This window comes from Bombina bombina, chromosome 1 (genome assembly GCF_027579735.1).
Source record: "Bombina bombina isolate aBomBom1 chromosome 1, aBomBom1.pri, whole genome shotgun sequence".
NCBI classification, from domain to species: Eukaryota; Metazoa; Chordata; class Amphibia; order Anura; family Bombinatoridae; genus Bombina; species Bombina bombina.
In genome coordinates this window covers 759,244,978-759,271,008 of record NC_069499.1, presented here as the reverse complement: position 1 = coordinate 759,271,008, position 26,031 = coordinate 759,244,978, and positions in this window count along the sequence as shown.

Sequence of the window (26,031 nt, the reverse complement as noted above, 5' to 3'; positions counted from 1 at the left end):
CCTATTAAAATAAAAAAGCCCCCCAAAATAATAAAATGCCCTACCCTATACTAAATTACAAAAGTAATCAGCTCTTTTACCAGCCCTTAAAAGGGCTTTTTGCGGGGCATTGCCCCAAAGTAATCAGCTCTTTTACCTGTAATAAAAAATACAAGACCCCCCAAAAATTACAACCCACCACCCACACACCCCTACTCTAAAACCCACCCGATCCCCCCTTAAATAAACCTAACACTAACCCCCTGAAGATCACCCTACCTTGAGCCGTGTTCACCCAGCCGAGCCGAATTCTTCATCCAATCCGGGCAATGTGGTCCTCCATCCGGCAGAAGTCTTCATCCAAGCGGGCCAGAAGAGGTCATCCATGTAACGATTAGTTATATTGTACCTAGTTAAAATAAATACAAAGTTGCCTGTAAAATAAATATAAATCCTAAAATAGCTACAATGTAACTATTAGTTATATTGTAGCTATATTAGGGTTTATTTTATAGGTAAGTATTTAGTTTTAAATAGGATTCATTTATTTAATTATAGTAATTTTATTTCGTTTTATTTAATTATATTTAAGTTAGGGGGGTGTTAGGGTTAGACTTAGGTTTAGGGGTTAATAACTTTATTATAGTAGCGGCGATGTTTGGGGTGGGAGATTAGGGGTTAATAATTGTAGGTAGATGGCGGCGACGTTGGGGGGGGCAGATTAGGGGTTAATAAAATTTACAATAGTGTTTGCGAGGCGGGAGTATGGCGGTTTAGGGGTAAATACATTTATTATAGTGGCGGCGATGTCCGGTCGGCAGATTAGGGGTTAATAAGTGTAGGTAGGTGGCGGCGACGTTGGGGTGGAAGATTTGGGGTTAATAAATATAATATTGGTGTCGGCGATGTTAGGGGCAGCAGATTAGGGGTTCATAGCTATAATGTAGGTGGCGGTGGTGTCCGAAGTGGCAGATTAGGGGTTAATAATATTATGCAGGTGTCAGCAATAGAGGTTAATAAGTGTAAGGTTAGGGGTGTTTAGACTTGGGGTTCATGTTAGGGTGTTAGGTGTAGACTTAGAAAGTGTTTCCCCATAGGAAACAATGGGGCTGTGTTAGGAGCTGAACGCTGCTTTTTTGCAGGTTTTAGGTTTTTTTCCAGTCAGCTCAGCCCCATTGTATCCTATGGGGAAATCGTGCACGAGCACGTTTTGACAGCTTACCGCTACCGTAAGCAATGCTGGTATTACAGGTAGAAGTGGAGCTAAATTTTGCTCAATGCTCACTTTTCTGAGGCTAACGCAGCCATTCAGAAAACTTGTAATACCAGCGTTGTTTAAAGTAAGTGATGGAAAAAAAAGGCTCGTTAGCCTTTTTTTTACAGACAAAACTCGTAATCTAGGCGATAGATTTTGACAATATTTCCAATATTTCCTAAAAGAATAAACTTATCTATTATTATCATCCCCGGCTTAAAGGGACAGTTTACTCAAAATTAAACTTTTAGGAATCAGATAGGGAATGCAGTTTTAAAAATATTTGCCATTTACGATTATCATCAAATTAGCTTTGCTCTCATTGTATTCTTTGTTGAACGCTAAACCTAAGTAAGGTCTGTCACACCGCTATGGTTCCAGCCGCCGCTACCTCAGTTGTCATCTACGCCCTAGCCTGGGTCTCTCCCCTATTGGAACAAAGTGCTCAACTCCTGAACGATGGTGATACCGTCATTTTTGCACTGTCTTCCATGTTTGGGACCTCTGGTCGCACTTCTGCTGCAGAACACTCTCTCTTGGATCTTCGCCAGAGAAATAGATCTGTGGCACAATATGCACCTTGGCACATGAGACTAGTTGGCATTGCAGTGCTCTGAGGGCGGCCTTCCGGAGAGGTCTACATGAACGCATCAAGAATGAGCTCAATTATAGTGATGTTCCTTCTACCATGGATGAATTTATAGAACTTTGCATCAGTCTGGATTCACGCTTTCAGGAGCGACAACCAGAGAGAGAGAACTCGCAGAATCCTGCCTTCTCGTCTTCCTACCCGTCTAACTACTAGACTGACCTCCACCCATCCTACACCTCCAGCTGCTTCTGAGGAGGAACCCATGGATCTCTCTTCCCTTAAGTCCTCTGAATCCAAAAGACAGAGAAGAAGGAGGTTAAGACTATGCTTTTATTGTGGTTCTAATTCACACCAACTCAAGAATTGTGACATATGGCAGAGAAAAGCCAACGCTTAGAGGATAAAAGGGGGGTACCTCTAAGCATGGCCACTACCGATTCCCCTCATTCTTCTTGGTTCCTGGTACCCATTACCCTTACCTTTCTCCAGAACTCTGTCCATGCTCAAGCCTTTGTTGATTCTGGGGCAGCTGGAAATTTCCTAGACCAACATTTCATGATTCACGCAGGTTTGCCTCTTCTTCAGAAAAAACAGTGTCTCAAAATAACCACTCTGGATGGCACACCCCTTGGATCAGGCTTAATCCATTTTGAATTAGCACCTCTAACCACTCTGGGAGTCTTGCATTCTGAACAGTTGCAATTCAATGTCATTCATTCTTCTGCACAACCAGTTATCCTTGTTCTTCCTTGGCTACACAAACACAATCCTCAGTTTGACTGGACTGAGAGACAGTTGGCCTCCTGGGGTAAATCCTGTTTTCACTCCTGCCTGGCTAAGGTTACTCCATTACTCCACACCCCTATAGCCAGCCTTTGACCCCTGCTAGTCTTCCCTCTGTATATGCAGAATTTATGGATGTATTTGAGAAGAAAGCAGCTGATGTGCTACCACCTCTCCGCCCATACAACTGCAAAATTGACCTGTTTCCTGGAGCCCCACTTCTTAAAGGAAGGCTGAGACCAAAGCCATGGAGGAATATCTCCAAGAGAACCTATCTAAAGGCTTTATTTGCCCTTCCTCCTCTCCTGCTTGGTCTGGTTTCTTTTTTGTCAGTAAAAAGGACAGTGGTTTGAGACCCTGCATCAACTACAGAGCCCTAAACAACATTACTATTAAGAACTGTTATCCTATTCCCTTGATCATTGAATTATATGATTCGCTCCAAAATGCTTATTTCTTTACAAAACTAGATCTTCGTGGGGCATACAATCTCATTTGTATCTTCCCGGGACATGAATGGAAAACTGCCTTCAACACGAGATCAGGGCATTATAAATATCTAGTAATGCCTTTTGGGCTGTGCAATGCCCCTGCTGTCTTTCAAGCTTTCTTCAATGACATATTCTGTGACCTCCTTAATCGTACTGTCATCATCTATTTGGATGACATTCTCATATTCTCCAGCACCATGGAGGAGCATCATGAGCATGTGAAACAGGTATGTCTTCATCTCAGAAACATTTCTCTGGTAGCCAAGTTGGAGATGTGCAAATTTGATCAAGTCCAGATTCAGTTACTTGGATATGTTATCTCAAAAGAAGGTTTTTGCCATGGATCCTACAAAGCTAACCGCAGTTCTGGAATGGCCTTAACCCACCACATTGAAAGAACTACAGAGATTCTTATGGTTTTCCAACTATTATCAAACAATTCTTAAATCATAAGCGCTAGTGAAAGCTTTCACTAGCGCTTATGATATAAGAATTGTTTGGTTCTTTATGTGACCGGATTTTTCTTATATACTTGCATTTTATCACTTTCGAGGTTGGGGAGTCCTCTTATTTTTCATAGACTTAATTGGGTTTCATAGCGCAGTAACCAAATACACCTTTTCCAACTATTATCGCAAGTTTATTAAGATCTTCTCCAGAATCGTTGCTCCACTCACTGAGCTGACTAAAAGAAACAGATGGCTAGATTACGAGTCTTGCATTAGGCTTAAAAAGCAGCGTTGACTGGTTCCCAATGCTGCTTTTTAACGCCCGCTGGTATTACGAGTCTTGCAGGTACAGGTGTACCGCTCACTTTTTTGGCCAGACTCGGAAATACCGCAAATCCACTTACATCAATTGCGTATCCTATTTTTTCAATGGGACTTGCATAGCAGAGTCTGAAAAAAAATGAGCGGTACACCCTTTCCTGTCAAGCCTGGTACCGCATTTTAAAGTCAGTAGTTAAGAGTTTTACACTACAATGCCGTAGCATAAAACTCTTAACTAAAGTGCTAAAAAGTACACTAACACCAATAAACTACCTATTGACCCCTAAACCGAGGCCCCTCCCACATCGCAAACACTTAAAAAAATAATTTAACCCCTAATTTGCCGAACTGGACATTGCCGCCACTATAATAAATATATTAACCCCTAAACTGCTGCACTCCCGCCTCGCAAACACTAGTTAAATTTTATTAACCTCTAATCTGCCGTCCCTAACATCGCCGACACCTACCTACATTTATTAACCCCTAATCTGCCGCCCCCAACGTCGCCGCCACTATATTAAAGTTATTAACCCCTAAATCTAAGTCTAACCCTAACCCCCCTAACTTAAATATAATTTAAATAAATATAAATAAAATAACTATCATTAACTAAATTATTCCTATTTAAAACTAAATACTTACCTATAAAATAAACCCTAAGCTAGCTACAATATAACTAATAGTTACATTGTAGCTATCTTAGGGTTTATTTTTATTTTACAGGCAAGTTTGTATTTATTTTAACTAGGTAGAATAGTTATTAAATAGTTATTAACTATTTAATAACTAACCTAGCTAAAATAAAGACAAAAGTACCTGTAAAATAAAACCTAACCTTAGTTACAATTACACCTAACGCTACCACTATAATTAAATTAATTCCCTAAATTAAATAAAATTATCTAAAGTACAAAACAAACAAACACTAAATTACAGAAAATAATTAAAAATTACAAGATTTTTAAACTAATTACACCTAATCTAATCCCCCTAACAAAATAAAAAAGCCCCTCCAAAATAAAAAAGCCCTACACTACACTAAATTACAAATAGCCCTTGCATTGCCCCAAAGTAATCAGCTCTTTTACCTGTAAAACAAATTACAGATCCCCCTCCCAACATTAAAACCCACCACCCACACAACCAACCCTACTCTAAAACCCACCCAATACCCCCTTAAAAAAAACCTAACACTAACTCCCTGAAGATCACCCTACCGAGAGACGTCTTCATCCAACCGGGCAGAAGTGGTCCTCCAGACGGGCAGAAGTCTTCATCCAAGCTGGGCAGAAGTGGTCCTCCAGATGGGCAGAAGTCTTCATCCAGACGGCATCTTCTATCTTCATCCATCCGGCGCAGAGCGGGTCCATCTTCAAGACATCCGACGTGGAGCATCCTCTTCATCTGGAGTCTTCTTACTAAGTGACGGTACCTTTAAGTGACCTCATCCAAGATGGCATCCCTTCAATTCCGATTGGCTGATAGAATTCTATCAGCCAATCGGAATTAAGGTAGAAAAAATCAGCCAATAGGATTGAGCTTGCATTCTATTGGCTGATTGGAACAGCCAATAGAATGCCAGCTCAATCCTATTGGCTTATTGCATCAGCCAATAGGATTGAACTTCAATCCTATTGGCTGATTGCATCAGCCAATAGGATTTTTTCTACCTTAATTCCGATTGGCTGATTGAAGGGACGCCATCTTGGATGACATCACTTAAAGGTACCGTCATTTAGTAAGAAGACTCCGGATGAAGAGGATGCTCTGCGTCGGATGTCTTGAAGATGGACCTGCTCCGCGCCGATGGATGAAGATAGAAGATGCCGTCAGGATGAAGACTTCTGCCCGTCTGGAGGACCACTTCTGCCCGGCTTGGATGAAGACTTCTGCCCGTCTGGAGGACCACTTCTGCCCGGTTGGATGAAGATGTCTCCCGGTAGGGTGATCTTCAGGGGGTTAGTGTTTTTATGGGGTATTGGGTGGGTTTCAGAGTAGGGTTGGTTGTGTGGGTGGTGGGTTTTAATGTTGGGGGAGATCTGTCATTTTTTTACAGGTAAAAGAGCTGATTACTTTGGGACAATGCCCCGCAAAAGGCCCTTTTAAGGGCTATTTGTAATTTAGTGTAGGGTAGGGATTTTTTTATTTTGGGGGGGCTTTTATATTTTGTTAGGGGGATTAGATTAGGCGTAATTAGTTTAAAAATCTTGTAATTTTTTTATTATTTTCTGTAATTTAGTGGGGGGGGTTGTACTTTAGATAATTTTATTTAATTTAGGGAATTAATTTAATTATAGTGGTAGTGTTAGGTGTAATTGTAACTTAGGTTAGGTTTTTTTTTTTACAGGTACTTTTGTCTTTATTTTAGCTAGGTAGTTATTAAATAGGTAATAACTATTTAATAAATATTCTACCTAGTTAAAATAAATACAAACTTGCCTGTAAAATAAAAATAAACCCTAAGCTAGTTACAATGTAACTATTAGTTATATTGTAGCTATCTTAGGGTTTATTTTATAGGTAAATATTTAGTTTTAAATAGGAATAATTTAGTTAATGATAGTTATTTTATTTAGATTTATTTAAATTATATTTAAGTTAGGGGGTGTTAGGGTTAGACTTAGGTTTAGGGGTTAATAACTTTAATATAGTGGCGACGACGTTGGGGGCAGCAGATTAGGGGTTAATAAGTGTAGGTAGGTTGCGGCGACATTGGGGGTGGCAGATTAGGGGTTAATAACTATAATGTAGGTGTCGGTGATGTTGGGGGCAGCAGATTAGGGGTTCATAAGTATAATGTAGGTGGCAGTGGTGTCCGGAGCGGCAGATTAGGGGTTAAAAATATAATGTAGGTGTCGGCGATGTCGGGGGCGGCAGATTAGGGGTTAATAAGTGTAAGATTAGAGGTGTTTAGACTCGGGGTTCATGTTAGGGTGTTAGGTTTAGACATAAATGTATTTTCCCCATAGGAATCAATGGGGCTGCGTTAGGAGCTAAACGCTGCTTTTTTGCAGGTGTAAGGTTTTTTTTCAGCCGGCTCTCCCCCATTGATTCCTATGGTTAAATTGTGCACGAGCACGTTCAGCCAGCTCAACGCTAACGTAAGCAGCGCTGGTATTGAGGTGAGATGTGGAGCAAAATTTTGCTCTACGATCACTTTTTTGCGGGTTAACGCCGGGTTTGTAAAAACCCGTAATACCAGCGCTGTCTGTAAGTGAGCGGTGAGCATAAACTGCTCGTTAGCACCGCACAGCTTCTAATGCCAAACTCATAATCTAGCCGAGAGACTGCAAAAACTGGCCTCCAGTAGCTGTGGACACTTTTTCTCATCTGGAAAAGATCTTTTGTACTGCTCCTGTGCAACACCATCCTGACCCTGACCTGCAGTTCACCTTAGAGGTCGATGCCTCTGAAATAAGAGCTAGTGCTGTTTTAACTCAAAGGGACCCTTCTACCTCCAAATCACACCCTGTAGCCTTTTCCTCTAAAGGTTTTACCCCTGCAATCATGAGCTTCTAGCTATTAAAATGGCCCTTACTGAGTGGCGACATTGGCTGGAGGGCACTGCTAACCCCATTCAGATTCTAACTGATCATAAGAACCTGAATTACTTGGAAACAGCTCATTGACTCAATCCTCGACCGGCCAGGTGGGCCTTATTCTTTTCTCACTTTAATTTTATAGTCTCATCTTCCTGGGACCAAGAATAAGAAGGCTGATGCTCTTTCCCGTCAGTTTCTCCACTCTAAAGACTCTTCTGAAGCCCCTATTGAACACATCATTCCTTCCTCCTGTGTGATTGCTCAACTTAATACCTCTCTACAACTTGCTCAGTCAAGAAGACCTCCCGAAGCCCCTCCAACTCCTTACATCTTTTTTTACTTCCAAACCTACGCACTCCTGTGCTATCCTGGGCTCATGTTAGCAAACAAATCTGGTCATCCTGGTTTAACAAGAACCCTTAAACTTCATTCTTGGCATGTTTGGTGGCCTTCCATGAAGTCCGACTCTCAAGAGAATGTCAAGGCTTGTCAGACTTGTGCTTTCAATAACCCCCCCCCCCCCGATCCTTACCATATGGCTTACTTCAACCTTTGACCAAACCCAAACAACCTTGGAGACACATAACCATGGATTTTATTGTGGACCTCCCTCCTTTTAACCACCATATGGTTGTGGAGGATCAATTTTCCAGGCTTACTCATTTTGTGCCCTTGGTAAAACTACCTACTGCCCAAGAGTTTTCAATTCTTCTTCATGTGGTACGTCTTCATGGTATACCCATCAATATTGTCTCTGAAAGAGGACCTCAATTTGTTTCCACCTTCTGGAGAGCTTTCTGCAAAATGATTGGGACCACTGTTTCCTTGTCTTCTGGCAATCTTCCTCAGATCAATGGTCTGACGGAGAGAATGAATCAGGATCTCAAAGCCTATCTCAGAGCCTATGTCAATTCCCAGCATACATATTGGTCTGAACTCTTGCCCTTAGCTGAACTGGCAAGGAACAGTCATTGGCACTCATCTTTACAATGTTTTCCATTTCAAGCCGCAGCAGTTTATCAACCCCATCTACTCCCTCTGTTATGTTCACCTGTCTCCAGATATAAAAGGCATGCTGACCATCAACAAGCTACTATTAGTGCCTTTGCAGTTGGTGAGCGAGTCTGGGTCTGTACTTGACAAATTCACTTACGTCAGCCCTGTCACAAATTGGGTCCTCGCTACATTGGTCCCTACAAAATCCTCAAAAGACTTTCTCCTGTTGCCTACAAAGCAGCCCTACCCAGAGCCTTGCACATTCATCCAGTCTTCCAAATCTCTTGGCTCAAGCCCTACATCACGAACAGATTCAACCGACTCAGACAAGATTTACCCCACTCCTTGGTTAATGGTGAGCTGGAGTATGAGATTGCCAAGATCCTAGACTCCAGGTACAGACACAGACAACTTCAATACCTCGTGCAATGGAAGGGTTACTGTGTGGCCGAGCATTCCTGGGTCCCTGCCCATGATATGCACGCTCTATCCTTGGTCTCCAAGTTCCATGCTGCTCACCCCTTGAAACCAACTTTGGTTCCTGGAGGGAACCCTTGAGTCAGGGGCTATGTCATGCCACTCCGGTTCTGGCCGCTGCTCCCTCAGTTGTCATGGCCGTTGCCGAGGATGCGGCGGTTGCTTCTGGAGCTCGGCAATTATGTCATCTCCACGCGCCAGGTCTCTCTGATGCTGGTCCTGATTGCAGCTGAGTGTTCACTCTGGCGCAAATCTATGTCTATGTAAGTACCTCTGTTGCCTGTATTCTGCTCCCTGGGTGCTACTTTTACTGCTCTGTTTGCTGAACTGCTGGATTGCCTTACTGTTACTGAACTTTGCTTGTCTGTGACCTCTCTACTGATTAACCCCTGAACTGCTGGATTGCCTTACTGTTGCTTAACTCTGCTTGTATGTACTGATTAACCCCTGAACGGCTGGATTGTCTTATTGTTGCTGAACTTTGCTTGTCTCTGACCACTCTACTGATTAACCCCTGAACTGCTGGATTGCCTTTTTGTTGCCGAACTCTGCTTGTCTCTGACCACTGTCCTGTTTTAACCCCTAGACTGCTGATTCCTTGGATTGCCTGCCTGTTGCCTGACTTTGCTTTGTTCACCACTCTCTGCGTTGCCCTTTGGTGCCCTGAGGGACTGGACTGTCTTCCTGGTGTCTTCCTCAACCTGTCTAGGACCACTTCCCTGTTTTTCTCATCTCTACTGTAAGTATTGGATTGCATCCTCATTTATTATTTCTTCTTTTGTTCTGGGATATTTCCTTATCTTGCCACTTGACGCCGGGATAAGAAGACTACTGGCCAGGATTGGTCTGATAGGAAATATCCCACGAGCATAACAGGATCAAACTAAATTTCTAAACTGTTAAAAACCACATCTAATCTCAGTCAATTTTGACAGTTTTTCACAGTTATGCAGTGCTAGTTCATGTGTGCCATATAAATAACATAGTGCTCACTCCCATGGAGTTATTTATGAGCCAGCGCTGATTGGCTTAAATGCAAGGCTGTCCAAAAATCTGAGATAAGGGGGCAGTCTGCAGAGGCTTAGATTCCAGGTTATCACAGGTAAAAAGTGTATTAATATAAACGTGTTGGTTATGCAAAGCTGGGGAATAGGTAATAAAGGGATTATCTATCTTTTTAAACAATAAAAATTCTGGAGTAGACTGTCCTTTTAAAGTCCCCCACAGTGTTTGTCATTACCACCTCTTATGGAAGTTTATTCCATGAATCAATCACCCTTTATGTAAAGAAGTGCTTCTGAAAATTACTCCTGAATCTACTACCCTTCAGAATGAAATGTGTCATTCTCTCATTCTAACTTCTCCAGCACAGTTACAAATATGTCTACAAGCAGACTTAGACAATGCATTAATGTAAACTAACATGGCATGTTGTAATCAGCGTTTCTGTAACTACAGGCAGTTTGAAATAGAAAATAGCAGGAAATTGCCCTCCAAAGATCATTAATGGCTTTATTGGTCTCAGAAAGAAAGAAAAAAATCAGAACCGCTCAACACTGTATTTGGTGTGTATTTCCGTAATTTATAATTATAATGGATTATAATATGAAGTTAACCAACAGGCTATTTTTCTCAATCTAGTAAATTCAATACCAAAGTTATTAAAGCAACATGTGGCTCTTTATATAGATAGCTGACAGTCTTTTGCCTCAAGATAAAATGAAAACAGTAAACATAATATAAAGTTTATAATAAAGTATTACAGACTTGATTTTTGTAGCAACCTCTACAGTATGCACTTCTTTTGTCTAAAGATCACAGACCGAACAGTCTCTGCATGACTTTGAAAATTAAATGATGTCAGTTGTATCCGTGATTGCATATCTGTTCCACTAGCAATTGTCAACAGGCCATTCACTTTGAAGAAACATTAGCTTCTCCTAATGAGTAGGCGCCAGAGAAATGTAGTTCAGTAAGAACACAATAAATGTCTTTTGCCCAGTGCAGTCAATACTTTTAATGTTTGGTTATATTTTGAGGAAGTAATGACCTCACAGGACAAATGACTGAAAGATAGTTTTCTTACAGACCTAAAGGTTTAATTACTTCGTAAGTAATAATTTAGCCATTTTATCTTCAAGAACACTGTAACTCATTTTAAGACTAAATTCATTATTCATTAAAACAAATCTAATATTTTTAAACAAATACAGCACAGATTTATTTACCTTTTTAACAGTTAAAGGACCACTCAATGCAGTAGAATTGTATAATTAACAAGTGCATAAAAGAAACACAATGATTAAACTCCTACTCTGAATTTTAAATAAGCAGTAGATTTTTTTTCTGACAAATTAATTTTTTCCCCCATTGTCTGGGCCCCTGTATCGTGTGACAGGCATCAGCCAATCACAGACTAGTATACATATACCCTGTGCTCTTGTGCACTTGCTCAGTAGGATGTTGTTCCCCAGAAAATATAAATATAACAAGTTTGTGCAAAATTTTATAATGGAAGTAAATTGGAAACTATCTTAAAACTGCTGCTCTATCTGAATCATAAAAGTTTATTTTGACTTGAGTGTCCCTTTAACTTTAATGTATTATTATTACAAACATAATAGGTGTCAGCTGAATTTTTTCAGGGGGAGGGGACCAAAAATGCCCTGATCATAATAGTTCAGTGATCACAGGAGAGGGTTTGAAAATAGTTTTCCTCACATTTCCCATACTCCTTCTGGAGCTGGGATGTCTACGCTCTGTAGACATCCCAGCTCCAGAAGGAGCATGGGAAATGTGAGGAAAACCATTTTCAAACCCTCTCCTGTGTGCAGGGCTGTAGGTGTTATGTGTGTGGGGCCATTGCAGACAGGGGAGTAATAAGTGTTTCATAAGTGGGACAGGGCATGTCTGGGTGAAGTTGGATTTGCTGTTTGTTGGGGTGATGTGTGTTTTGGATTGAGGTGGACTATAGGCAGACTCCTTTCCAGACACCATTGACTACATGGTATTATAAAAAAAATGTAAATTATAATTATCATAAATATGCAAATAAATCTAATTAGATCCCTATGTATCTAATACTTATTGCAAACAGCTGTTCTGTGCTTATGCTCCTGTTCAAGTGACTTATATTTTCAAAAATGTACTGCTAGATTACAGTTACTTGTGGTGTGCAAGTGTTATGAATGAATGACAAATCTACTATAAATTACTAGATAGTTTATTTTCTTCAAAGTAACTTCCCTAAGTAAACATTCCCATAGTGCACTTTATTAACTTTTCAGTGTTGTCTTATTTTTAATGTTTGAAGTCTTTCCGCTAGATTTAGAGTTCTGCGTTAGCCATCAAAACCAGCGTTAGGGGCTTCTAACGCTGGTTTTGGCCGCCCGCTGGTATTTAGAGTCAGTCAGGAAAGGGTCTAACGCTCACTTTGCAGCCGCGACTTTTCCATACCGCAGATCCCCTTACGCCAATTGCGTATCCTATCTTTTCAATGGGATCTTTCTAACGCCGGTATTTAGAGTCTTGGCTGAAGTGAGCGTTAGAAATCTAACACGAAGACTCCAGCCAAAGAAGAAAAGCCAGGAGTTAAGAGCTTTCTGGGCTAACGCCGGTTCATAAAGCTCCTAACTACTGTGCTCTAAAGTACACTAACACCCATAAACTACTTATGTACCCCTAAACCGAGCCCCCCCCCCACATCGCCACCACTCTATTAAAAAATTTTAACCCCTAATCTTCCGACTGCACACCGCCACAACCTATGTTATCCCTATGTACCCCTAATCTGCTGCCCCTAACACCGCCGACCCCTATATTATATTTATTAACCCCTAATCTGCCGCCCCCAACGTCGCCGCCACCTACCTACAATTATTAACCCCTAATCTGCTGACCGGACCTCACCGCTGCTATAATAAAGTTATTAACCTCTAATCCGCCTCACTCCCGCCTCAATAACCCTATAATAAATAGTATTAACCCCTAATCTGCCCTCCCTAACATCACCGACATCTAACTTCAAGTATTAACCCCTAATCTGCTGACCGGACCTCACCGCTACTCTATTAAAATGTATTAACCCCTAAAGCTAAGTCTAACCCTAACACTAACACCCCCCTAAGTTAAATATAATTTTTATCTAACGACATAAATTAACTCTTATTAAAGGGACAGTCTATACCAAGTACACAATTTTAATAATGTATTAGTGCATACCAGAGAAGCATCCTTCAACTGGTCACACAGCTATAAACTTGTAAGAAGTATATAAAATATTTAAATACTTATCGTTTTTTAAACTCCTAAAATGGTCGCTAAGCTCCGCCCACTACTCCATATATATTTTGGTACATTATCTTTTTCCAATGATAGTCGACTCGTAAATAACTTTTCCTGCTCGCACACACTGATTTTGAACATGCGCAGTTTATTCAAGAAAGTGTTACAGGCTAATTATTCCCCAATGCTCTTTCTCCTCATTTTCGTTCCGGGTGTAATTGTGCACTGCTCTGCATACTGTTATGTTGGTATTTTGTGGGGCAGGGGGAAATACTTGTAGCAGCCAGGCATCGCACTCTGAGAATAGCAGCATGAGAGGATCTGTCTGTACACACATAGCACCACTGTATTATAGAAGTGCTGTGTTAGAGCAGCGATGTGGAGGTATGTTTTGTGAGAGCTGTGGGGGCATATTTTAGTAGTGGGACAACACTGCTGCTTGTAATCTATGCCGGAGTGTGCACATCTTCCTGTCAAAGAGACTTTGAGCCTGTCATAGTGCCTCATCTACTTTCAGTCTGCTGGCTAATTTTTTACTATATTAAAATGCAGCTCTAACTTTCTCTTCGAAGGTGCAGGGGAACTATTTTTCCCACAATAGCACACAGCATTCTCTCTCTGCGCTTAGGGTTAAACAAACAAGCATAGATCTTTCAGTCCAGTCCTGTTCCCTGTTGTTGATCTTTAACCCCACCCTCCCTTCCTTTATGACCTCTTCCTAATCAGAAGTAGAAGAGAGGCAATACTCGGCTCACCAGTGCTTTTGCCGGTATGTGTGTGAAGTGATTTATTTCACATTGGGTGTTGGGGCTTTCAGGAGTACTTCAGAGTCTGTCATTTTTGTTTTCTTAAGGGGTATACTGCTTTTTTTTTAACCTATGAATAATTGTACAGCTAATAAAATGCACAGAAACTGCAACTTCTGTCTTTATTTTATTGGAGCCAAAAGAAGGGACTCTTAAGCAGAACAAAAATGTCTGTATGTGTGAGACACTGTGTGTGTGTGTGTGTGTGAAACACTGTGTGTGTGTGAGAGAGAGAGAGACACTGTGTGTGTGAGACACTGTGTGTGTGTGTGTGTGTGTGTGTGTGAGACACTGTGTGTGTGTGTGTGTGTGTGTGTGTGTGAGACACTGTGTGTGTGTGTGTGTGTGTGTGTGTGTGTGTGTGTGTGTGTGTGTGTGTGTGAGAGAGAGAGAGAGACACTGTGTGTGTGAGACACTGTGTGTGTGTGTGTGTGTGTGTGTGTGTGTGTGTGAGACACTGTGTGTGTGTGTGTGAGACACTGTGTGTGTGTGTGAGACACTGTGTGTGTGTGTGTGAGACACTGTGTGTGTGTGTGTGAGAGAGAGACACTGTGTGTGTGAGACACTGTGTGTGTTGATACACTGTGTGTGTGAGACACTGTGTGTGTGAGACACTGTGTGTGTGTGTGTGTGTGAGACACTGTGTGTGTGTGTGTGTGTGTGTGTGTGTGTGTGTGTGTGTGTGTGAGAGAGAGAGAGACACTGTGTGTGTGAGACACTGTGTGTGTTGAGACACTGTGTGTGTGTGTGTGTGTGTGTGTGAGAGAGACACTGTGTGTGTGTGTGAGACACTGTGTGTGTGTGTGTGTGTGAGACAGTGTGTGTGTGTGAGAGACACTGTGTGTGTGAGAGACACTGTGTGTGTGTGAGACACTGTGTGTGTGAGACACTGTGTGTGTGACACTGTGTGTGTGAGAGACACTGTGTGTGTGTGTGTGAGACACTGTGTGTGTGTGACACTGTGTGTGAGACACTGTGTGTGTGACACTGTGTGTGTGTGTGACATTGTGTGTGTGACACTGTGTGTGTGACATTGTGTGTGTGACACTGTGTGTGTGTGTAAGACAGTGTGTGTGACACTGTGTGTGTGTGTGACACTGTGTGTGTGTGTGACACTGTGTGTGTGTGAGACACTGTGTGTTTGTGAGAGTGACACTGTGTGTGAGACACTGTGTGTGACACTGTGTGTGTGTGTGTGAGACACTGTGTGTGTGAGACACTGTGTGTGTGTGACACTGTGTATGTGTGTGACACACTGTGTGTGTGTGAGACAGTGTGTGTGACACTGTGTGTGTGTGAGACACTGTGTGTGTGTGACACTGTGTGTGTGTGAGACACTGTGTGTGTGTGTGTGTGACACACTGTGTGTGTGTAAGACACTGTGTGTGTGTGTAAGACACTGTGTGTGTGACACTGTGTGTGAGACACTGTGTGTGTGTGTGTGTGTGTGACACTGTGTGTGTGTGTGACACTGTGTGTGAGACACTGTGTGTGTGTGACACTGTGTGTGTATGTGTGTGACACTGTGTATGTGTGTGTGACACTGTGTGTGTGTGTGAGACACTGTGTGTGTGTGTGACACGTTGTGTGTATGTGTGACACTGTGTGTGTGACACTGTGTGTGTGACACTGTGTGTGTGTGTGTGACACTGTGTGTGTGTGTGTGTGTGACACTGTGTGTGACACTGTGTGTGTGTGTGTGTGTGTGTGTGTGTGTGTGTGTGTGTGTGACACTGTGTGTGTGAGACACTGTGTGTGTGTGAGACACTGTGTGTGTGTGAGACACACTGTGTGTGTGTGTGTGAGACACTGTGTGTGTGTGAGACACTGTGTGTGTGAGACACTGTGTGTGTGTGTGTGTGTGTGACACTGTGTGTGTGTCACAGCCAGTGTGAGTATGTGTGTGTATTTCGATCTGACACAGCAGGTCAATTATGAAGATGTACAGCACAGGTAGCACATGGAGGACACATGAAGCAGTCAGTGGTTTCTGCTTGGTAGCGGTAGTGCCTGGGCGAGTTCTTCAGAGGAGTGCAAACTTTCTGCATATAAGGTAGGCCACAGACTCAGCAGCAGAACCATATACGCCATAGTGTTTAACTGCATACTGTGTTAACATTATGTACAAGGTTTCTCCCTACAGGTGGTCCCCTTAATGTAGCCAGGTTTGTAGCACCCCTGGTTACCTTAAGGGGACCACATGTAGGGAGAGACTGTGTACATAATGTTAACACAGTATGCAGTTATTTATTATAATAAAAACTTCTCCCACATTTTTTGAGTGTTTACCTAGAGTTTTATATATTGCTATATAAATAGTTAAATATTTATGCCACAATTTACACATCCCAAATACCTTCACTTTTCTCTAACTATTTTTCTTCCTTCTCTTCTCTCTCCCCTTCTCTTTCTCTACTCTTCCTCTTTCTCCATTCTTTCCATCCCTTATCTCCCTTCTTCCGCTCCTTTTCTCCTCTTCCCTCAATCCTTTCTCTTCCTACCTTCTCACTAACACAAACACACCTACTCATGCCTTCCTACACTGCATTACTCTGCTCACATAACCTTTGGATACATTTCTGCCTAAAAGGAGAGGTGGACGCTGCAGATCCACATCCATTTTTGTCAGGACCATGCTTCTTGTTGCAATTGTCTATTCTATTTACCTTATATATATATATATATATATATATATATATATATATAAATATATATTATATATATATATATATATATATATATATATAGTGTGTGTGTATGTATATCCTATATTTTATAAAAGGCCAGGTATGTTTGTTCTGGGCATCTCTCTGCCGCGATCTTGCTAAAAGTAGCAAGTGGGGCAGTGCAGAAAGTCTTGCAGAGGTACAGAAGCAGAGAGGGACACTCTGTATCCCTCTCTGCATCGGGCAATCTTGGTGCCGATCGTTGGTGGTATGGGAGGGTTAGGAGGGAGACAAGTCGGCGGCCCATCGCTGGTGGGGGGTGGGTGGGACCGCTACGCTACAGAAAAAAAAATGTTTCGAGCGACAGTGAGTGGGAAGGAGGGAGAGCGGGCTCCTATAGTGGAGGGGGGATTAGAGGGTGTGCAATCGATCTGGGATGGGGAAGGGGGTAGGGTAATGGGGGGAGACAGCTACACTACAGAAAAATAAATGTTGAGATATAGGGATAGAGGGATATGGATAGAGGGATAGAGCTAGAGGAAGGGGGCAGGAGAGGGTGGGACCGCTGTGCTGCAGAAATTTATTTTTTGAGAGCAGCAGGGAGGAGGAATGAGGGAGAGGGGATCCGAGATTTTTTTTTTATATTCTTTTAATTTCAAAAAACTCAAAGGAGTGACCATGAGGTGTTACCTCAAAAAAATAAAAAAAATATCAATGGATAGTAGCCACCATCTCGCAGCACCGCACATGTAATAGATAGCTATGCGCACAGAGAAAAATCAAATTGGTACAGCTGGTACAACTATACACTATGGGCTAGATTATAAGTGGAGCACTAAATTATTGTGCTCCCACAAACTGGCAAATTTACCAGTCATTACAAGTGACTGGTTATTGCTACCGCAAGTTTGCGGTAGCAATTAGCGCTCACAAAATTAACTAGAAATTAGATCTCTGGTTATTTTTTTTAAAAGTGCCCCAAATGCCCTCAAAAATAAATTTAAAATTAAAAACAACTGCACTAGGCAGTTTTTGGGGTCTAAGGTTGGTGGGGTGTAAGAACAAAAATGGAACTAAAAAGTGCCTTTACATTGTGGTCTATGGGAACTGGGTGTTCCCATAGAACGCAATGTAAATATATATGTATATTTATGTGTATATAGACATATTAACACATAAATATATATGTATATAATCATATACATATATATTTAAAAATGCTTCCCATCGCTGAGGTGCATCAGAATGAGGCTCCCATAGGAGCCTATGGAAGGGATCGCGCTCGCATTGTGATTTACTTGTAAGTGCACATTATCGTGCGCTGGTATTACAAGGTGGAGCACTAATCAAGCGATATTAAGCGCTCCACTTGTAATCTGGCCCTACCTAAGGGGGAGGTGTAGAACTTTGTCTCCCTGCACAGACCGGGAGATCAGGACAACTGTTTTATAATTATTCATAAGTAATGAGGAACTAAAATTCATAAGACTTTATTAACAATAACATAAATCAACAATTGAAGGAAATACATTTTCTTACCAAGAGATTATGAAGATTATTTATATTACAATAATCTCCAGCAGTAGAAAAACTTCAACATTTTATAAAGCAAACAGAATGCCACTAGAAAGCTATAATAACTATTGCTAGTTGTAGGAATTGATGTTGGTCCGCCTACAATAAATGTCCCCTACATTTCTGGCTGAGGTAAAAAAGAAATAAAAAAAAATTGCACTGTGCAATTTGAAATTTAACTGAAAAATCTTAAACGTGCACTGCTAAACTGTAATACAAGAAAACAGCTAGCTGGACAAGAAGAAAGCTATGGGCGGAGCTTAGTGGCCATTTTCAGTTGCTAACAAACTATTATTATTTAAAAGTTTCATGTGCTTCTTACAAGCTTATAGATGTGGCACCTGTTGCAAGATGCTTGTCTGGTATGTAACAATAAGTAATAAAGACCAAGTATTCAGTGTAGACTGTCCCTTTAAATAAATTATTCCTATTTAAAGCTAAATACTTACCTGTAAAATAAACCCTAATATAGCTACAATATAAATTATAATTATATTGTAGCTATTTTAGGATTAATATTTATTTTACAGGCAACTTTGTATTTATTTTAACTAGGTACAATAGCTATTAAATAGTTAATAACTATTTAATAGCTACCTAGTTAAAATAAGTACAAAATTACCTGTAAAATAAATCCTAACCTAAGTTACAATTAAACCTAATACTACACTATCAATAAATTAATTAAATAAAATACCTACAATTATCTACAATTAAACCTAACACTACACTATCAATAAATTAATGACATACAAATACCTACAATTAAATACAATTAAATAAACTAACTAAAGTACAAAAAAAATAAAAAAAGAACTAAGTTACAAAAAATAAAAAAATTATTTACAAACATTAGAAAAATATTACAATAATTTTAAGCTAATTATACCTACTCTAAGCCCCCTAATAAAATAACAAAGCCCCCCAAAATAAAAAAAATGCCCTACCCTATTCTAAAATACAAATAGAAAAGCTCTTTTACCTTACCAGCCCTTAAAAGGGCCTTTTGTGGGGCATGCCCCAAAGAATTCTGCTCTTTTGCCTGTAAAAAAAAAATACAATACCCCCCAACATTACAACCCACCACCCACATACCCCTAATCTAACCCAAACCCTCCTTAAATAAACCTAACACTAAGCCCCTGAAGATCTCCCTACCTTATCTTCACCACGCCGGGTATCACCGATCCGTCCAGAGGAGGCTCCGAAGTCTTCATCCAAGTTCAAGCGGGGGCTGAAGAGATCCATCATCAGGCTGAAGAGATCCATCATCGGGCTGAAGAGATCCATCATCCGGCTGAAGAGGTCCATCATCGGGCTGAAGTCTTCTATCAAGCGGCATCTTCAATCATCTTTCTTCCGGATCCATCTTCATCCCGCCGACGCGGAACATCCATCCTGGCCGACTACTTCTTGACGATTGACGGTTCCTTTAAATGACGTCATCCAAGATGGCGTCCCTCGAATTCCGATTGGCTGATAGGATTCTATCAGCCAATCAGAATTAAAGTAGGAAAATTCTGATTGGCTGATGGAATCAGCCAATCAGATTCAAGTTCAATCCGATTGGCTGATTCAATCAGCCAATCAGATTGAGCTTGCATTCTATTGGCTGATCGAAACACTAAATTACGAAAAATAAACAAAATTATCAAAAATAAAAAAGAATTACACCTAATCTAATAGCCCTATAAAAATTTAAAAGCCCACCCAAAATAAAAAAAACCCTAGCCTACAATAAACTACCAATAGCCCTTAAAAGGCCCTTTTGTAGAGCATTGCCATAAGTTAAACAGCTTTTTTACCTATAAAAAAATACAAAGACCCACCAACCCCCCAAAATAACAAAAACCTAAGCTACTTATTGCCCTGAAAAGGACATTTAGCTCTTTTATGAAAAAGCCCAAACCCTAAACTAAAAAAAAAAATCACCCAAAAAAGTTTAAAAAATTCTAACACTAACCCCTGAAGATCCACTCACAGTTGCTGAAGTCCCGTTTGAAGGATCTTCATCCTGGCAGCTAAATCTTCAACCCAGCGGCTCCATCTTCATCCAGGCGGCATCTTCTATCTTCATCCCGGCGGCGTCTTCTATCTTAATCCCGGCGGCGTGGAGCAGGTCCATCCTGAAGACATCTGGCGCGGAGCATCCTCTTCATCTTCAATGCAAGGGACTCGATTCAGCCAATGGAATTTCAGAAGCTCTCATCCTATTGGTTGTTTTGAACAACCAATAGGATTTCAGTAGCTCTCATCCTATTGGCTGATTTGAATTTCCAAAATCAAATTAGCCAATAGGAATGCAAAGGACACCATTTTGAATCGCATCCCTTGCATTGAAGATTCAGTGTACGGCAGCGACCATATGAAAAGGATGCTCCGCGCCGGATGTCTTCAGGATGGACCCGCTCCGCGCCGCCGGGATGAAGAAAGAAGATGCCACCGGGGTGAAAATAGAAGATGCTGCCTGGATGAAAATGGAGTCACGAGGATGAAGATGGAGATGCCAGGATGAAGATCCTGCAAGCGGGACTTCAGCAACTGTGAGTGGATCTTCGTGGGTTAGTGTTAGGATTTTTAAAAACTTTTTTGGGTGAGTTTTTTTTTTAGTTTAGGGTTTGGGCTTTTTGTAAAAGAGCTAAATGCCCTTTTAAGGGCAATGAAAAAGAGCTAAATGCCCTTTTAAGGGCAATGCCCATACAACTGCCCTTTTCAGGGCAATTGGTAGATTAGTTTTTTTATTATTTTTTTTATTTATTTTTTATTTTGTGGATTTGGGGAGGTGGGGGTTTGTAATGTCAGTGGGTCTTTGTAAAAAAAATTTCAGGTGAAAGAGCTGTTTAACTTAGGGCAATGCTCTTTTAAGGGCTATTGGTAGTTTATTGTAGGCTAGGGTTTTTTCATTTGGTGGGCTTTTTTATTTTTATAGGGCTATTAGATTAGGTGTAATTCTTTTTTATTTTTGATAATTTCGTTTGTTATTTTTCGTAATTTAGTGTTTGTTATTTTCTGTAATTTAGTATTTTTTACTTTTTGTAATTAGATAGTTTGTAATTTTTAGAGTAGTGAGGATTGTTTTAATGTGTATTTTAGTTTAATTTAATTGGTAGTTAGTTTAATTTTAGTTTAATAATTATATTAGTTTAATTGTTAGTTTAATTTTTTTTAATTTGACAGGTAAATTTTAATTTAATTTAATTTAAGATAGGGAAATTTTAATTAGTTTATTGCGATGTGGGGGGTTTTCAGTTTAAGAGCTGTTTAACTTAGGGCAATGCTCTAAAAAAGGCCCTTTTAATGGCTATTGGTAGTTAATTCTAGATTAGGTTTTTTTTATTTTGGGGTGTTTTTTTTTATATATGGGTATTAGAATAGTAATAATTTTTATTATTTTTGATAATTTGTTTGTTATTTTGTGTAATGTATTTTTTTTTCATTTTGGGTGGGTTTTTATTTTTAGATTAGGTCTTGGGCATTTCATGAAAGAGCTGAATGCCCGTTTAAGGGCAGGAAAAAAGAGCTAAATGCCCTCTTATTTTTTGTAATTTTAGTTTTTAGTGTAAGGCATCTTAGGTTTTATTTCACAGGTAAGTTTGTATTTATTTTAACTAGGTAGTTAGTAAATAGTTAATACCTATTTACTAACTAGTCTACCTAGTTAAAATAAATACAAACTTACCTGTGAAATAAAAATAAAACCTTAGCTAGCTACAATATAACTATTAGTTATATTGTAGCTACTGTATCTTAGATTTTATTTCACGGGTAAGTTACTTTGTATTTATATTTAAATAGGAAATATTTAGTTAATATTTGTAACTTTAATTTAGCTCTATTTTAATTATGTTAAAGTCAGGGGGTGTTAGGGTTAGAGTTAAGGTTAGGTTTAGGGGTTAATATAGTTTAATTTAGGTTGTTGCGATGTGGGGGGCTGGCTGTTTAGGGGTTGATGGGTTTATTTAGTGGTAGTGATGTGGGAGGCCAGAGGTTTAGGGGTTAATAACTTTATTTAGTGGCGGCGATGTCGGGGAGCGGCGGAATAGGGGTTAATCAATTTATTATAGTGTGGGCGATGTTGGGGTGCAAGGGATTAGGGGTTAATACCTTTAGTATAGTTTCACCGATATCGGGAGCAGCAGATTAGGGGTTAATAGCTTTATTTATTTGGTGGAGATATCGGGAGCGGCAGATTAGGGGTTAATAACATTATGTAGGTGCCGGTATTGTGGGGGCAGCAGATTAGGGGTGTTTAGACGTGGGATTTATGTTTGGGTGTTAGGTTTAAGCATAACTTTTTTCCCTCATAGACATCAATAGGGCTGCGTTATGGAGCTTTTCATTCTGCAATCGCAGGTGTTAGGCTTTTTTCTCGTTCTCCCCATTGATTGAGGGACGCGTGCACAAGCATGTCAGAAAGATAAGTATATGTCTAGCTTTAAATAACAATAAAAAAAAACCTTACAGTAGACACACTGAAGTTTAGGTGTAGCCTCAGTAAGCAGATCCTAAGACTCTGCCACTGGAATTTCTGAAAGAAAGACTAACTGTTCTATAAGGATCTACTCATTATGCATTATTTCACCCAGTACTAGACTCACACACCATTTAACTTATGGTGACACACTTCACTTAAACATAAACATAGAGAAAATATATAGACAACAAATTAGTAAATGTCACCCTATGCAAAATATATGCAAATAATAATTTTATTCCAGTACACATTTGGGTGATGAACTTTCTACCAATAGATGGCGCTGTGTTACACAATCTCCAGGAACTTTCTACCAACAGATGACGTGTTACACAATGTTCATGTATGTGACTGGGGAATAGTCACAATTTTATATCATTTTCTTTTCAAACTGGTTCTTAAACAGCTCTTGTTTATTTTATTGAGTTTAAAATTACATTTTGTTTTTGTAATTTAAGATAATACATTTGCTTTATGTGTAATATGTATCATCTTGATGTTCTAAATATAAACATTAAAATGTTAATTAAGTGCTTGTGTTCTGTTTAGAACCAGCAACACAGCATCAGTAAAGATATGGGTTGTTAAGTATTTTTTTTTGTTTTGTCAATCTCTTGCACATAACCAACAACCATTGAACATTAACTATTCTGCTGTTCAACATGTATGTTGAATTCATTTTGGGTGATTGCCAATTATGTGTTCATTGAATAATTGAGATCACCGTGGATAACTCTATGTAGCTTAAGTATAAAATAACCATTTTCTATCTTGGGAAATAATAACACTCAGGTGTACAAATTATACAGACTTGCAGGGTTTGGCAGCCTTGAACCACCCATCCCTATCAACCTCTTGGTCGCAAAAGTGATTGTACCATTTTTGGGGGATTAAATGGTACAGACATGGACCCTTTGACAGTTAGAAAAATATTTTGTCATTAAATCTAATCATTTAGAGGCCTATTTTTCAAATGTCTGTCAGACCTGATCCAACAGTGTGGATCAGGTCCGACAGACATTGCTGAATGCTCAGAGCAGGCGGACCAGGTTATGGAGCAGCAGTCTTTAGACCACTACTCCATAACTTGCGTTTCTGGCGACTCGCCAGAAACACGGGCCACAAGCTCCATACGGAGCTTGATAAATGGGCCTCATAGGGTGATATGATACTTTATCCTATTATATTGTTGCATTATTTTTTTTTAATGCAACAATTTTTGGTCAGTATGTGTAATCAGTAGATGACCGACGATGACCTGACTTGAGGAAGCAGGCCAGCTCCTTCTTTGCTACACTGAACTTTCTCGCTGTGCATCACTGCTAAAGGCTGAATTGTCACCGGAGTGACTAAATCAGTGAGGAATCCTGCTGAGCACTATATCTCATACAAACGTATCCTGTCGTTTGGAGTTTTGATAACTGGATTTGCTAACCTAACGGAGACCCGATTTGAAAATCGTACACCGGCAACCTGACCGGGTGATTGGCGGAGTAGAGGTAACACGTGAACGCTTCACGTCACAGCCAGAGCTAACGGCTAATCTGGAAACGCCAGTACCCATGAAAAGAAGAAACCTGTTCGGGGAAAGGTATCTAAAGTGTTTTCCTATTTACCTTTCGGATTCTGGTGAGTTATACACATCTTTTGGGGCTCCATAAAAAAGTTTTTAAAAAATGGCACCCATAATAACAAATAAAAAGGCAGAGAACTATTTTGTTACTAACATATGGTACCATCGGATTTGCTTTAAGCCTGGTAAATGGAAACATAAGGCTATGATAAACATTTGGAGACTGTTTTTTACGTTTAGACTTTCAAGCACTTTACACTCCTAAAGTTTGGGAACGTTCATCTGCTATGTATTAATTTTATCAGAACATTGTTGTATTTTACCCTGTATGAGCTATTTATTTACTTGTTATTATATGTATTAGATTGTAGAAAGTTACAGTTATTTTTAAGGTGCACCTTATTAATTTTATTCATATGAATTGCATTGTTTTTTAAAGTATATAATAAAAATATTATTGCAAATTAAATACTTATATTGATTAATATGTACCAACATATGGTAGAGCCTTTTTTAGCGCACTCTAATCCTTGGTATATTTTATGTATTAATAAGTGTGAGATTTTGGGAAAATCACACATCTAGAGTTGCTTATTCTACATTTGGGGTCTCCCCTGTTTTAGACAAGTATGTGTAATCATGTTTTATTGTGACTAAAAGATCATTAGTTCACTATCCATAACAGAATCCATTTTAACCCTGTATCTTACACTTTAACTGCCTTTCCCCCTACAATCTTTTATCTTTGGTGTGTGTTTATTACCTTAAAAGGTTTGCTTTCTCTGTCTTCCACTTTGATAAGATAGGTGTCATATGCTTTGTCTGTTTAGGCCTTGTTTGATCCAGCAATAATTTATGACCTTTGCTAACTAGGATCATGTGACTGTTATTACCTTTAAATTGAATACCCAAGCTTGTTACATCAAGCTAGCTTGTTAGAGAACTACACACATGCAATGCTGCACTGATCTAAATGTGCTAGTTCATAAGTGTAGGGAGTTATAACAAGGGAGTTCATAAGTGTAGGGAGTTATAACAAGGGAGTTCATAAGTGTAGGGAGTTATAACAAGGGAGTTCATAAGTGTAGGGAGTTATAACAAGGGAGTTCATAAGTGTAGGGAGTTATAACAAGGGAGTTCATAAGTGTAGGGAGTTATAACAAGGGAGTTCATAAGTGTAGGGAGTTATAACAAGGGAGTTCATAAGTGTAGGGAGTTATAACAAGGGAGTTAGACAAAGGAGTGGACAACAGTAATAAGTACTTTCATATCTCCAAAATTAACTGCAAACATGCTTCACTTTTTAATGTCTGCATTAACCTTTTCCTCCCTTCTCCTTAAAGTCACAGCTCTTCCTTTCACAAACAGAACACAGACAATTCATATTTCTCCTTCTCTTCTACCTTCCTCCCTCTGCAGCACACATGAACTTTATTCCTATCTCACATCCCTCTGCCAGCTATGCTTCACTGATCCTAAACTTAAACACTCACATATGACACATTCTTATCTCCTTTCGCTCACCACCTTTCTTCTTCTTGCAGCTGGGGATGTCTCGCCTAACCCAGGTCCACCCTCTGCTTCCATCAGCTCACTACGCCAAATAACACCTCATATACCTTGCCCACATAACCCCTCTAAACCTCATTAACTGCACCTCTGTTAGTACACCCCAATTCTCTTGTGCCCTTTGGAATGCACACTCTGTATGCAATAAGCTTACATCTATTCACAACCTATTTATCTCACGTCCACTTAACCTGTT